Below are 13,317 nucleotides of genomic sequence, written 5' to 3' on the forward strand. Positions count from 1 at the left end.
CATCCCCTTATCAAGCCAGAACCTATCTATCTCTGTCTTAAAGACACTCAATGACCTGGCCTCCACAGCCTTCTGCAGCAAAGAGTTCCACAGATTCACCACTCTCTGGCTGAAGAAATTCCTTCTCATCTCTACTTTAAAGGATCGTCCCCTTTCGCTTGAGGTTGTGCCCTCTGGTTCTAGTTTTTCCTGATGTGGAGATGCCGGCTTTGGACTGGGATAAACACAGTAAGAAGTCTGACAACACCAGGTTTAAGTCACATCATGACCACTATCGACACCGCAAACTGCCGGATCCAAGTGGAGAGGATCTCCAAGAAGATTGAGCATATTGACACAGACATCAAGTTTTTACAGAGGTGCAAGAAAGCAGACAAGATACCGAAAAATAGAGGGTTAGGTGTAAAGAGTCGCATTCTAATCAGTAATCTGTAAACTGTCTGTGCTGTTATATGCTCTGTCTGAGGCCAGAACTCTCCATCCACCTGACGAAGAGGGAAACCTCGAAAGCTTGTGAGTTTACTATCAAATAAATCGGTTGGACTAAAACCTGGTGTTGTCAGACTTCTTACTCTAGTTTTTCCTGCCAGTGGAAACACCCTCTCCACGTCCACTCTATCCAGGCCTCGCAGTATCCTGTAAGTTTCAATAAGATCCCATCATTCTGCTCCAGGGAAATCGATTGGATATCCTCTTGATTGCAGCCCAATCATGAACTTTTCTTTTTGATGTGTAAGCATGAAGTTTAAAAGTTTATTTATTAGTGTCACAAGTAGTCCTACATTAACACTGCAATAAAGTTACAGTGAAAATCCCCGAGTCATCACATTCCAGTGCCTGTTCGGGTACACTGAGGGTGAATTTAGCACGGCCAATGCACCTAACCAGCAGGTCTTTTGGAAACAAAGGGGTAAATTAGCACAGCTGATCCACCCCAAACTGCACATCTTTGGGCAGTAAGGGTCAACTTAACATGGCCAATCCACCTAACCCGCACATCTTAAGAGTGTGGGAGGGAACCACAGCACCCAGAAGAAACCCATGCAGACACATGCACATAAAAGTCCCTAAATTGGCACCCCTTTATTGTGGAGACCACGAGATGTAGACATAAGCTGTAGGTAGAAGAAGGATTGGAATGAGGCACTCACTGAGTGTTAAAATGGGCGGCACGGGCTTGTAGGGCCAAAGGGCCTGTTTCCTGTGCTGTGCTGTTCATTGACACGGGGAGTTTGTGCAAACTCCACACAGACAGTAAGCCGAGCTGAGAATTGAACCCGGGTCCTCGGCGCTGTGGGGCAGCAGTGCTAACCACCATGCCACCAAAGTGTCAGCTTGGGTTCAGGTACTTGAGTCTCAGGGCTGGGGGCCTGAGCCCCAATCTGCTGGCTCCATTGTGAAAGGGTTGTGGCAGGGCTGACAGGCAGAGCTGGAGCTTAGCTGCTTTGGACATGGGCAAGTTTCCCCTTTCCAAGTATTAATCTGATTCCCTTTCAAATCTGCTTTTGCCGTCCATTCAGATGGTACATTCTAGATCAGAAAGGGATAACAAGGTTCAATCAGTATCATCGCCGTGTTTCTTTTATTCATTTACGGGATGTGGCCATCGCTGGCTGCCTGGCGTTTATTGCCCATCCCTAATTGCTCTCCTCAGAGCACTTAAAGGTCAGTCACCATTGCTGTGGCTCTGGAGTCACGTGTAGGCCAGACCGGGTAAGGATGGCAGATTTCCTTCCCTCAAGGGCATTAGTGAACCAGATGGGTTTTTCTGACAATTGATAACAGTTTCATGGTCACCAGCAAATTTTGGATTCCAGGGGTATGATTTTCCGGATGAGCTCGCCACAAGGCCTGAAATTCTTGCCCGAGTCAATTGACCTTTGCAATGATTCCACCGTTCACTGCGATTACCATGGCAGGTGGGACGGGAAAAATTCCACCCCAGATTTTTACTGAATTCAAATTTCACCATCTGCTGTGGTGGGATTTGAACCTGGATCCCCAGATCTTGCCCTGAGTCTCTAGACAAACAGTCCAGTGGCAATACCACTAGGCCACCATCTCCTCCCAGGACGTGACGTAAATAGACACACAACCTGAGACGAGGGTCAAATTGTGGATTAGATGGAGACTTGTGCGGAGGCAAGCATGGAGTTAGCTCACTGTTTGGGCTCTATTATATGTACGTAATTATCATAGAATCATAGAATTCCTACAGTGCAGAAGGAAGCCATTCCCCCTATTGAGTCTGCACCAATTACATTCTCATGCTGCCCTATCATTGTAACCCCCACATAATCGCCCTAACCCTAAGGGGAAATCCCACCCAGACCTATTCCCCGTATCCCCAAGTGTTTACCCCACTAATCTCCCTAACCTACACATCTTGGAACACTAAGGGGCAATTTAACATGACCATCCATCTAACCTGTACATCGTCAGAAGGAGAAACCCGGAACACCCGGAGCAGACATAGGGAGAGCGTGTGTCCACACGGACAGTGAGCTGAGGTCGGAATCGAACCTGGGTCCCTGGCACTGTGAGGCAGCTGTGCCAACCACAGTGCCACCCCTCTGTGTTGTCGGAATTTTACCAGCGAGGGGCAGACCATGGAAAATCCGTTGACCTCAGGTGAGTTTTTCCGGCTTTGGGACAAGCAAGGCTGGAAAATCCTGCCCTTCATGTTCAACCAAACAAGAGTCAGCACCCTTCCATGAGACGTACTGAATACAACATACAAGAACACCACTTGTTACCTTATCAACTCTTGCGGCCCTATAACCTAAAGTGTCTTTTCCTTACTGAACACTTTGCCACTGGGAGTAGTTGTCTACTCATAACGTTGAACGCCACAATTAAACCTCCCCATAACCATCTCCACTCTGAGCTGAACAATCCCAGTTCTTCCCTCCTGCCCTAAGTTGTCTCCACTATTTAATTATGGGCTGGCGGATCAGCAAACAAATATAAAAAGAAAGGTCTGTTGAGTATTTATTTACGACAAGGGTGCTGCTTGAAGGAAGCTCGGGCCTAACAAACTCGGAATGATAAACTCAGCCCAATTTGGCAAATGAGCTTAAATTGGCCCAATTTGGATAATTGAAGTTTGGAATCTGGGTCTTTGCTCATCGCTATCAGCCCGTTCATCATCATAGCAGCCTGGCTGACTCTCACGCTGCGTCGGGAATAGTTCTATCCAGCTTCTGACATATAAATGTTAATCCCTGAGACACACACAAACTGGATAGGAAACAGATGTGCCCAAACTCTTAACCAGTTATACACCAATTATCACCTTTAACCAATTTATACTCAAGATGTGGAGATGCCAGCTTTGGACTGGGGTGGGCACAGTAAGAAGTCTCACAGCACCAGGTTAAAGTCTAACAGGTTTACTTGGCAGCACGAGCTTTCGGAATGCTGCCCCTTCACTTGATGAAGGGGCAGTGCTCCGAAAGCTAGTGTTACCAAATAAACCTGTAGGACTTCAACCTGGTGTTGTGAGACTTCTTACTGTGCCAAATTATATTCCATGCAGGAACACTGGAGCATTTTATTTTGGGCTTTAAGGAACAGTCTGATAACTTTCAGGCTTTATTTTTCAATCATGATGTTCAGAGGTTTGTCCGAAGGTTTTAATTTATTCATAGAAATTGTAGAATCCTTACAGTGCAGAAGGAGGCCATTCAGCCCATTGACTCTGCACCGACCGCAATCCCACCCAGGCCCTATTCCCGTAACTTCCCATATTTACCCTGCTACTCCCCCTGACCCCAAGGGTCAATTAAGCATGGCCAATCCACTTAACCCGCACATCTTTGGACTGTGGGAGAAAACTGGAGCACCCGGAGGAAACCCACGCAGACACAGGGAGAACATGCAAACTCCACGCAGACAGGACCCGAGGCCAGAATTGAACCCGGGTCCCTGGCACTGTGAGGCAGCAGTGCCAATCGCTGTGCAGCCCTTGTAAAATTACTGGAGATGGGAAAGACAAAGGAATACTTGACTGGATGAGGAAAATATTTGTTCGTTTTCCCATTGGTTTGCCCGGTGAAGATAAAGTTTCATTTTTTTGGGGGGGGGGGGGGGGGGGGGTGCGGGGTGCTGCCGAGGTCAGTATTTACTGCCCAATGCTGAATCACTCTTCAGAAGGTGGTGCTGAGTTGCCTTCTTGAACCGCAACAGTCTATGTGGTGTAGATTACTGGTCAGTTAACAGGAAACAGAAAGTTGTCACTGATGCATCCTTTTCTGGTTGGCAGGATGTGATATGTGGTGTGCCACAGGGATCAGTGCCTGGACGTCAACTTTTTACAATTTAGGAAAATACTCCTTATACACTATACTACACTCCTTATACTATACTCAGTATGTACCAATGACCGTGTGGCCAAATTCCCCTCCAACTCAATTTTCAAGTTTGCTGACGACACCACCATAGTGGGTTGGATCTCAAACAATGACGAGACAGGAATGAGATAGAGAATCTGGTGAACTGGTGCGGCAACAATAATCTCTCCCTCAATGTCAACAAAGTGAAGGAAATTGTCATCAACTTCAGGAAGCTTAAAGGAGAACATGCCCCTGTCTACATCAACAGGGGCGAAGTAGAAAGTGTTGAGAGCTTCAAGGTTTTAGGTGTCTAGATCACCAACAGCCTATCCGAGTCCCCTCACGCCGACACTATAGTTAAGAAAGCCCCACCAACGCCTCTAATTTCTTAGAAGACTGAGGAAATTTGGCATGTCAGCTACAACTCTCACCAACTTTTACAGATGCACCATAGAAAGCATTTTTCCTGGTTGTATCACAGCTTGGTCTGGGCTCCTGCTCTGCCCAAGACTGCAAGGAACTACAAAAGGTCGTGAATGTAGCCCAATCCACCACGCAAACCAGCCTCCCATCCATTGACTCTGTCTACACTTGCCACTGCCTCGGCAAAGCAGCCAGCATAATTAAGGATCCCCCACACCCCTGATGTTCTCTTTTCCACCTTCTTCTGTCAGGAAAAAGATACAAAGGTCTGAGGTCACGTACCAACTGACTCAAGAGCAGCTTCTTCCCTGCTGCTCTCAGACTTTTGAACGGACCTACCTTGTATTAAGTTGATGTTTCTCTACACCCTAGCTATGACTGTAACACTACATTCTGCACTCTCTCCTTTCCTTCTCTATGAATGGCATGTTTTGTCTCCATAGTGTGCAAGAAACAATACTTTCACTGATACCGGAGTTGAGGGGGTTGAGCTATGAGGAGAGGCTGAATAAACTGGGCTTGTACTCGTTAGAGTTTAGAAGAATGAGAGGAGATCTCATTGAGACGTATAAGATGATGAATGGGATGGATAGGATAGAGGTGGAAAGACTCTTCCCGCTCAGAAAAGACAATAGGACTAGGGGGCACAGCCTCAAGATAAAAGGGGGGCGGTTTAGAACGGAGTTGAGGAGGAACTTCTTCACTCAAAGGGTGGTGAATCTCTGGAATTCTCTGCCCGTTGAAGTGGTGGAGGCTGCCTCGCTAAATATTTTTAAGACGCGGGTTGATGGGTTTTTGATAGGAGAGGGGATTAAGGGTTATGGGGAGAGGGCGGGAAAGTGGAACTGAGCAGCGACAGATCAGCCATGATCTTATTGAATGGCGGGGCAGGCTCGAGGGGCTGGATGGCCTACTCCTGCTCCTATTTCTTATGTTCTTATGTTCTTATGTATATTAACACATGTGACAATAATAAAACAAATCAGATCAAATCAAACCAAATCAATGGCTTGGATGAAGGTACAGTTGCTAAATTTGTTGACAATGCAGGTAGTGAAGAGAGCAAATTGTGGAGAGGATGGTGGCACAGTGGCACAGTAGTTAGCACTACTGCCTCACAGTGCCAAGGACTTGGGTTCGATTCCCAGCTTGGGTCACTGTCTGTGCGGAGTTTGCACATTCTCCCCACGTCTGTGTGGAATTCCTCTGAGTGCTCCAGCTTCCTCCCACGGTCCAAAAGATATGCAGATCAGGTTGATGGGCCATGCTAAATTTTAAAGTTTATTTACTAGCGTCATCAGTAGGCTTACATTAACACAGCAAAGAAGTTACTATGAAAATCCCCCAGTCGCCACAGTCCGGCGCCTGTTCAGGTACACTGAGGGAGAATTTACCATGGCCAGTAGCACCTAACTAGCACATCTTTTGGATTGTGAGAGGAAACTGGAAAATTACCCCTTGGAGTCCAAAGATGTGCAGGTTAGATGGATTGGCCATGCTAACTTGCCCCTTTGTGTCCAAAGATGTGCGGGTTAGGTCGATTAGCCAAATTAAATTGCCCCTTACTGTCCAAAGATGTGTAGGTTAGGTGGATTGGCCATGTTAATTTGCCCCTTAGTGTCCTAAATTGTGTAGATTAGGGGGATTAATGGTATAAACATGTGAGGTTACGGGGGTAGGGGCTCGGTGATATGTTCTATCAGAAAATAAGTGCAGACTCCATGGGCCAGATGGCCTCCTTCTGCACTGTAGGGATTCTATAATCCTATGATTAAGGAGGTTACAAAGGGACACAGACAGGTTAATCATAGAAAGTGAATCATAGAAACCCTACAGTGTAGAAAGAGGCCATTTGGCCCATCAAATCTGCACTGACCACAATCCCACCCATTCCCTACCCCCATATCCCTAATCCCTCTAACCTACACATCTCAGGACACCAGGGGTAATTTTAGCATGACCAATCAACCTAACCTGCACATCTTTGGACTGTGGGAGGAAACCTGAGCGCCCAGAGGAAACCCAAGCAGACACGAGGAGAACGTGCAAACTCCACACAGACAGTGACCCAAGCTGGGAATCGAAGCCAGGTCCCTGGAGCTGTGAAGCAGCAGTGCTAACCACCTTGCTACCATGCTGCCCCAACACAGTCAACACACTTAACACAGTTAAGTGAGTAGGCAGAAACCTACCAGTGGATTGTAATGTTGGGAAACAAAATCCTCAAATTTGACAGAAGGAATAAAATGAAGCATATTATCTAAATAGTGAGAGGTTGCAGAGTTCTGAGATGCAGAGGGATCTGGGTATCCTGGCGCATGAATCACAACAGGCACACAGGTACACCAAGCTAATGAAATTTAATGGAATATCATTGAATTAGCGAATCCCTATAGTGCAGAAGGAGGCCATTGGGCCCATCGAGTCTGTACTGATCACAATTCCACCCAGGCCCTATTTCTATAACCGCACATATTTACCCTGCTTAATCCCCCTGGCACTAGGGTCAACTTAGCATGGCCAATCAACCTAACCCGCACCCAAAGGAAATCCACGCAGTCACGAGGAGAACGCACAAATTCCACACAGACAGTGACCCAAGACTGGAATTGACCCTGGCCCCTGGCTCTGTGGGGCAGTAGTGCTAGCCATTGTGCCAGTGTGCCTCCCCTAATCACTGTGCCACCCCGTAACTGCACCTCCTCTGTATGGCTGCTTCTGCTACCGTCAAGGTTGGGTGGGTGGGGTCCGCGGGGGCTAGACACTGCGACGGAGGGAAATACTAAAGTAGTCGTTTATTGTGAGGAGAATAGGTTACAAAAGCAGGAGGTTATGGTTCAGTTTTACAGGGAATTGGTGAGACCACATCTGGAATACTAGGTACCGTACCTCACTGAAGGAGAGGTATAAATGTGCTAGTGGCAGTTCAGAGAAGGTTTACCAATCCAATACCAGCAATGGGCAGGTTGTATTGTGAGGGAAGGTTGAAGAGGCCAGGCTGGTGTTTAGAAGAGTTTAAGATCCTGAGGAGTGTTGACAGGATGGATGTGAAGAGGAAGAATGGTAGGAAGGACTATTACTTACGTGGCGTAAAACTGCGGCAGGCGACGGTGCAGAGGGACCTCGGGGTCCTTGTGCATGAGTTGCAAAAACCCAGCTTGCAGGTGCAGCAGGTGGTCAGGAAGGCGAATGGGATGCTGGCCTTCATCGCGAGGGGGATTGAATATAAAAGTAGGGAGGTCTTGCTGCAGCTGTATAGGGCATTGGTGAGGCCGCAGCTGGAGTACTGTGTGCAGTTTTGGGCGCCGCACCTGCGCAAGGATATTTTGGCCTTGGAGGGAGTGCAGAGGAGGTTTACTAGGCTGATACCGGAGTTGAGGGGGTTGAGCTATGAGGAGAGGCTGAATAGATTAGGCTTGTACTCGTTAGAGTTTAGAAGAATGAGGGGAGATCTCATTGAGACGTATAAGATGATGAATGGGATGGATAGGATAGAGGTGGAGAGACTCTTCCCGCTCAAAAAGGACAGTAGGACTAGGGGGCACAGCCTCAAGATAAAGGGGGGGCGGTTTAGAACGGAGTTGAGGAGGAACTTCTTCACTCAAAGGGTGGTGAATCTCTGGAATTCTCTGCCCGTTGAAGTGGTGGAGGCTGCCTCGCTAAATATTTTTAAGACGCGGGTTGATGGGTTTTTGATAAGCGAGGGGATTAAGGGTTATGGGGAGAGGGCGGGAAAGTGGAACTGAGCCACGACAGATCAGCCATGATCTTATTGAATGGCGGGGCAGGCTCGAAGGGCTGGATGGCCTACTCCTGCTCCTATTTCTTATGTTCTTATGTTTCCTCTTGTGGAAGAATCTAGAATCAGGTGTCACTCGTTTAAAGGGTTGCCCATTTAAGACAGAGATTCGAAGAATTTTTTTTCTCTCAGAGGCTGGCGAGTCTCATAGAATCCCCACAGTGCAGAAGGAGGCCATTCAGCCCATCAAGTTTGCACCAACCACAATCCTACCCAGGCCATATCCCCTCAACCCCATGCATTTACCCTAGCCCGTCCCCCTGACACTAAGGGGCAATTTAGCACGGCCAATCCACCAAACTCACGCATCTGTGGACGGAAACGGGAGGAAACTCACGCAGTCACGGGGAGAATGTGCAGACTCCGCACAGACGGTGACCCAAGCCGGGAATCGAACCCGGGTCCCTGGCGCTGTGAGGCAGCAGTGCTCAGCACTGCGCTGCCCCCTTTGGGGAGTCTTTGGAACTCTCTTCCTCAGAAGGCAGTGGAAGCAGAGCTTTTGAACATTTTTAAGGCACAGCGAGATAGATTGTACATTAACAAGGTTGGGGGGGGGGTGAAAGATTATTGGGGGGGTCGGCAGGAATGTGGGGTCAAAGTTACAACCAGATCTGCCACGATGGTGTTGAATGGTGGAGCAGGCTTGAGGGGCTGAATGCCTATTCCTGCTCTCATTTGTTTATCTGTACGTTTGCAGGCGTAGGTGCACCCACAGTGCTGTTAGAGAGGGAGAGCCAGGAGTTTGACCCGGCGACAGTGAAGGAACGGCGATATATTCCCAAGTCATGGTGGTGAGCGACTTGGAGGGGAACCTCCAGGTTCCCATGTGTCCGCTGCCCTCGCCCTCCCAGACGGTAGAGATAGTGGGTTTGGGAGGTGCTGTTGAAGGAGACTTGCTGAGTTGCTGCGGTGCATCCGGTCAACGTTACCCATGGCTACCACTGTGCGTCGGTACTGGAGGGAGTGGGAGTTCTCCCCGAGTTAAATCCATTGGGATTCATATTTTTCTGCCAATGGGATACAGGAGGTTGTTTTCACATTCTTGGCTCTTGTCCAATGAAAGCTCGTAAAATTTAAAATTGCAGTGGGAATAAACCTTCGGTGTTCAAACTTCTGATTATATAGGTGTTTTTTTTTTACAGGAGCGCTACTTATTTCTGTCTCCACCCCACCCCAGCCTCTCTGCTCCATCCCAGAATTAAGCTGTGAAATTCCCTCTGTTTTTGGGACCTCCCCCCCCCACCACCACTACTTTGTGTCAGTAACAACAACAACAAGTTTTATTTACATAGTGCCTCCAATGCGATAAATTCCCCTAATTCACACGGCAGATCGTGGTAACGCCGCGGAACTTGGTAATTATCTTGGGGGGGGGGGGGGGGGGGCGCACGTTCAAATCCCGTGGCTGCTAGTGCAATTTAAAAGTGGTTAATAAAACTCTGATATGAAGCCACTCTCAGGAAGTTTGACCACGCAACCATAGAAGCCCAACAACGCAGAAAGAGGCCATTCGGCCCTTCGAGTCTGCGCTGACTCTCTGAAAGAGCGCCCCCTCCAGGCCCTCCTTTCCGCCCTATCCCCCACTAACCCCGCATATTTACACTGGCCAATCCACCTAACCTACACGTCCTGGGACAGTAATATTTTTTACCCTCCTGGTGGTTTGCAGGCCAGGGTGGGCTGACTGTGAGGTGGGTGGGGAGTGGGCTGGGGGGGACAGGCGGTGACTGTGAGATGGGTGGGGAGTGGGCCGAGGGAGGGGAGAGGTGACTGTGGGGTGGGTGTGGACTAGGCATGGGGTGAGGGGAGAGGTGACTGTGGGTGGGTGGGGAGTGGGCCGTTGAGGGGGGAGTTGGTGACTGTAGAATTTCTCAGATGGCCTTCTCATCAGGTTCCTGTTCCCCCAGTATTTGTAGTTTTACACCTGGATGAGTGAGCCCTGCATCATAGAAACGTAGAAACTGGAAGGAGGAGTAGGCCATTTGGCTCTTCGAGCCTGCTCCGTCATTCAATTTGATCATAGCTGATCATCAATTCTAATATTCCGATCCTCCATTCCACCACCCCCCCTCCCAACCCCATATCCTGTAATCACTTTAGCCCCAAGTGCTACATCTAATTTCTTCCTGAAATCAAACAACAATCAAGTGAGGCCTACAAAATTCTGCCTCCTGTGGGGGATCGCTGCTAAGTTATTTTTGTCACAGTTTGGATCAAAGGTGCTTCTCGCCAGGCCATCTCAGGGGGCGGTGAAGAGTTAACGTTGCCGTGGGTCTGGAGTCACACGTAGGCCAGGCTCGGTAAAGACAGCCAATTTCCTCTCAAAATCCCAGCCATCCTCTGCCTGTTGGCCCTGGTCTCCATCTCCCACCCACTTTCCTGGCCCTTACACACACACTGCTTGCAGCCCCCATCCTGTCTATCACAGTTTAGAAACATAGGGCGGGAGCTTACGGCCTCACTCGCCCCAAAACCGTAAGATCTCACTCAAGGTCAAAACACCTTCCCATCGCTCACCCCTCGCCCGCTCTGATTCCCGTGGCAGGCAGGGCGATAAAACTCCAGCCATAGCATCTCTACAGTGCAGAAAGAGGCCATTCAGCCCATCGAGCCTGCACAGACAACAATACCCACCCAGGTCCTATCCCCCGAAACCCTATGTATTTATCATGCCACCAAGGGGCAATGTAGCATGGCCAATCCATCTAACTTGCAAGTCTTTTGGACTGTGGGAGCAAATCCCCACGCAGACATGGGGAGAATGCGCAACCTCTGCACAGACAGTGTCCCAAGCCGGGAATTCTTGGGTTCCTGGTGCTGGGAGGCAGCAGTGCTAAAAAACTGTGCCACTTTTCTCCCCTGCAAAAGTTAAATCCCACTAGCCAGGTCCCCAGAATCTTGACGAAGGCCTCTGGATTACTACTCCAGTAATGTCACGGGGAGGTGATGGCCGAGTGTTATTATTGCTAGGATATTAATCCAGAAACTCAACTAATGTTCTGGGGACCTGGATTCGAATCCCACCACGGTAGATGGTGGAATTTGAATTCAATTTAAAAATTTGGAATTAAGAATCTACTGATGACCATGAAACCATTGTTGATTGTTGGAAAAACTCATCTGGTTCACTAATGTGCTCCAGGGAAGGAAATCTTCCATCCTTATCCGGTCTGGCCTACGTGTAACTCCAGACGCACAGCAACGTGTTTGACTCTTACCTGCCCTCTGAAATGGCCTAGCAAACGTTTGGATCCAAACCGTGATGAAAATAATTCAGACAAGATGGACTGCGGTGGTTCCAGGAGATGCCTCACCATCACCTTCAAGAGCAGGGACAACAAAGCCTGGCCTTGCCAACAACGCCCATATCCCAAAAAAGAATAAAATAAAAAGTGTTATCAAAGAAAATTTGACACCAAGCTACTTTGGCAAGTGACAGAAAGTTTGGTCAAAGAGGTAGGTTATAGGAAGGGATGAGAAGGAAGAGGGCGAGGGAATGAGGCAATGATGGAAACAACCAAAGAGTGATGAGCCTTTGGAATTCATCACCACAGGAAGTAGTTGACGCCAAAACATTGTATGTATTCAAGAGGTGGCTGGATATAGCACTTGGGGCGAATGGGATCAAAGTTTATGGGGAGAAAGCAGGATTAGGCTATTGAGTTGGATGATCAGCCATGATTCTGGGCATAGGTTTAAGGTGAGAGGGGAGAGATACAAAAGTGTCCAGAGGGCCAATTATTTCACGTAGAGGGTGGTGAGTGTCTGGAACAAGCTGCCAGAGGTAGTAGTAGAGGTGGGTACAATTTTGTCTTTTAAAAAGCATTTAGACAGTTACATGGGTACGATGGGGTATAGAGGGATATGGGCTAAATGCGGGCAACGGGGATTAGATTAGGGGTTTTAAAAAAAAGGGCGGCATGGACAAGCTGGGCCGAAGGGCCTGTTTCCATGCTGTAAACCTCGATGACTCTATGAACGGTGGAGCAGGCCCTCCTGCTCCTGTGTCCTATGTTTCTGTGACCCAGGCAGGGGAAGTTTTGAATGAGCTGAGGTTTACAGATGGCGGAATGCGGCAGCCAGGAATGTATCGAAATGTTGGAATTGTCAAATCCAGGAGGGATTCGACAACAGGTGAGCAAATAGGCATTGCTGGTGTGTCACCTGTCCTGGGGTGGATTGGGTCGAGGGATCTCTCATTTCCCTCTGACACTGAGTGACTCAGTACTCTGTGTCACTGACTGCAGGGAGCAGTGGGGCTGGGGCGGAGAAAGGGGGGAGGTGGCAATATGTGTGGGGGCTGGGAGGGGGAGCCGGGGTGATGGGTTATTCCTGCAGCTGCTTCTCACGCTGTTCCCGGGCGGTGTCTCCGAGCACCTTGTTTGAGCAGCTGTTATTGCACATGGCGAGGGAAACTATTCCAGTAACGCACAATGCTTCATATCATTGGCTGCATCAACCGATGGAGCATTTGTCCCCTCGTACTGTCAGTTACTGCAGTGATACACATACTCACACACACACACACTGACACACACACACACACACACTCACACACATACTCACACACACACACACTGACACACACACACACTCACTCACACTGACACACACACACTCACACTGACACACACACACACTCACACTCACTCACACACACACTCACACACACACACTCACACACACACACACTCACACTGACACACACACACTCACACTGACACACACACACACTCACACTCACACACACACACACTCACA

The sequence above is a fragment of the Carcharhinus amblyrhynchos genome, chromosome 5, assembly GCF_965287045.1.
Source record: "Carcharhinus amblyrhynchos chromosome 5, sCarAmb.v2.hapA, whole genome shotgun sequence".
Taxonomy (NCBI): domain Eukaryota; kingdom Metazoa; phylum Chordata; class Chondrichthyes; order Carcharhiniformes; family Carcharhinidae; genus Carcharhinus; species Carcharhinus amblyrhynchos.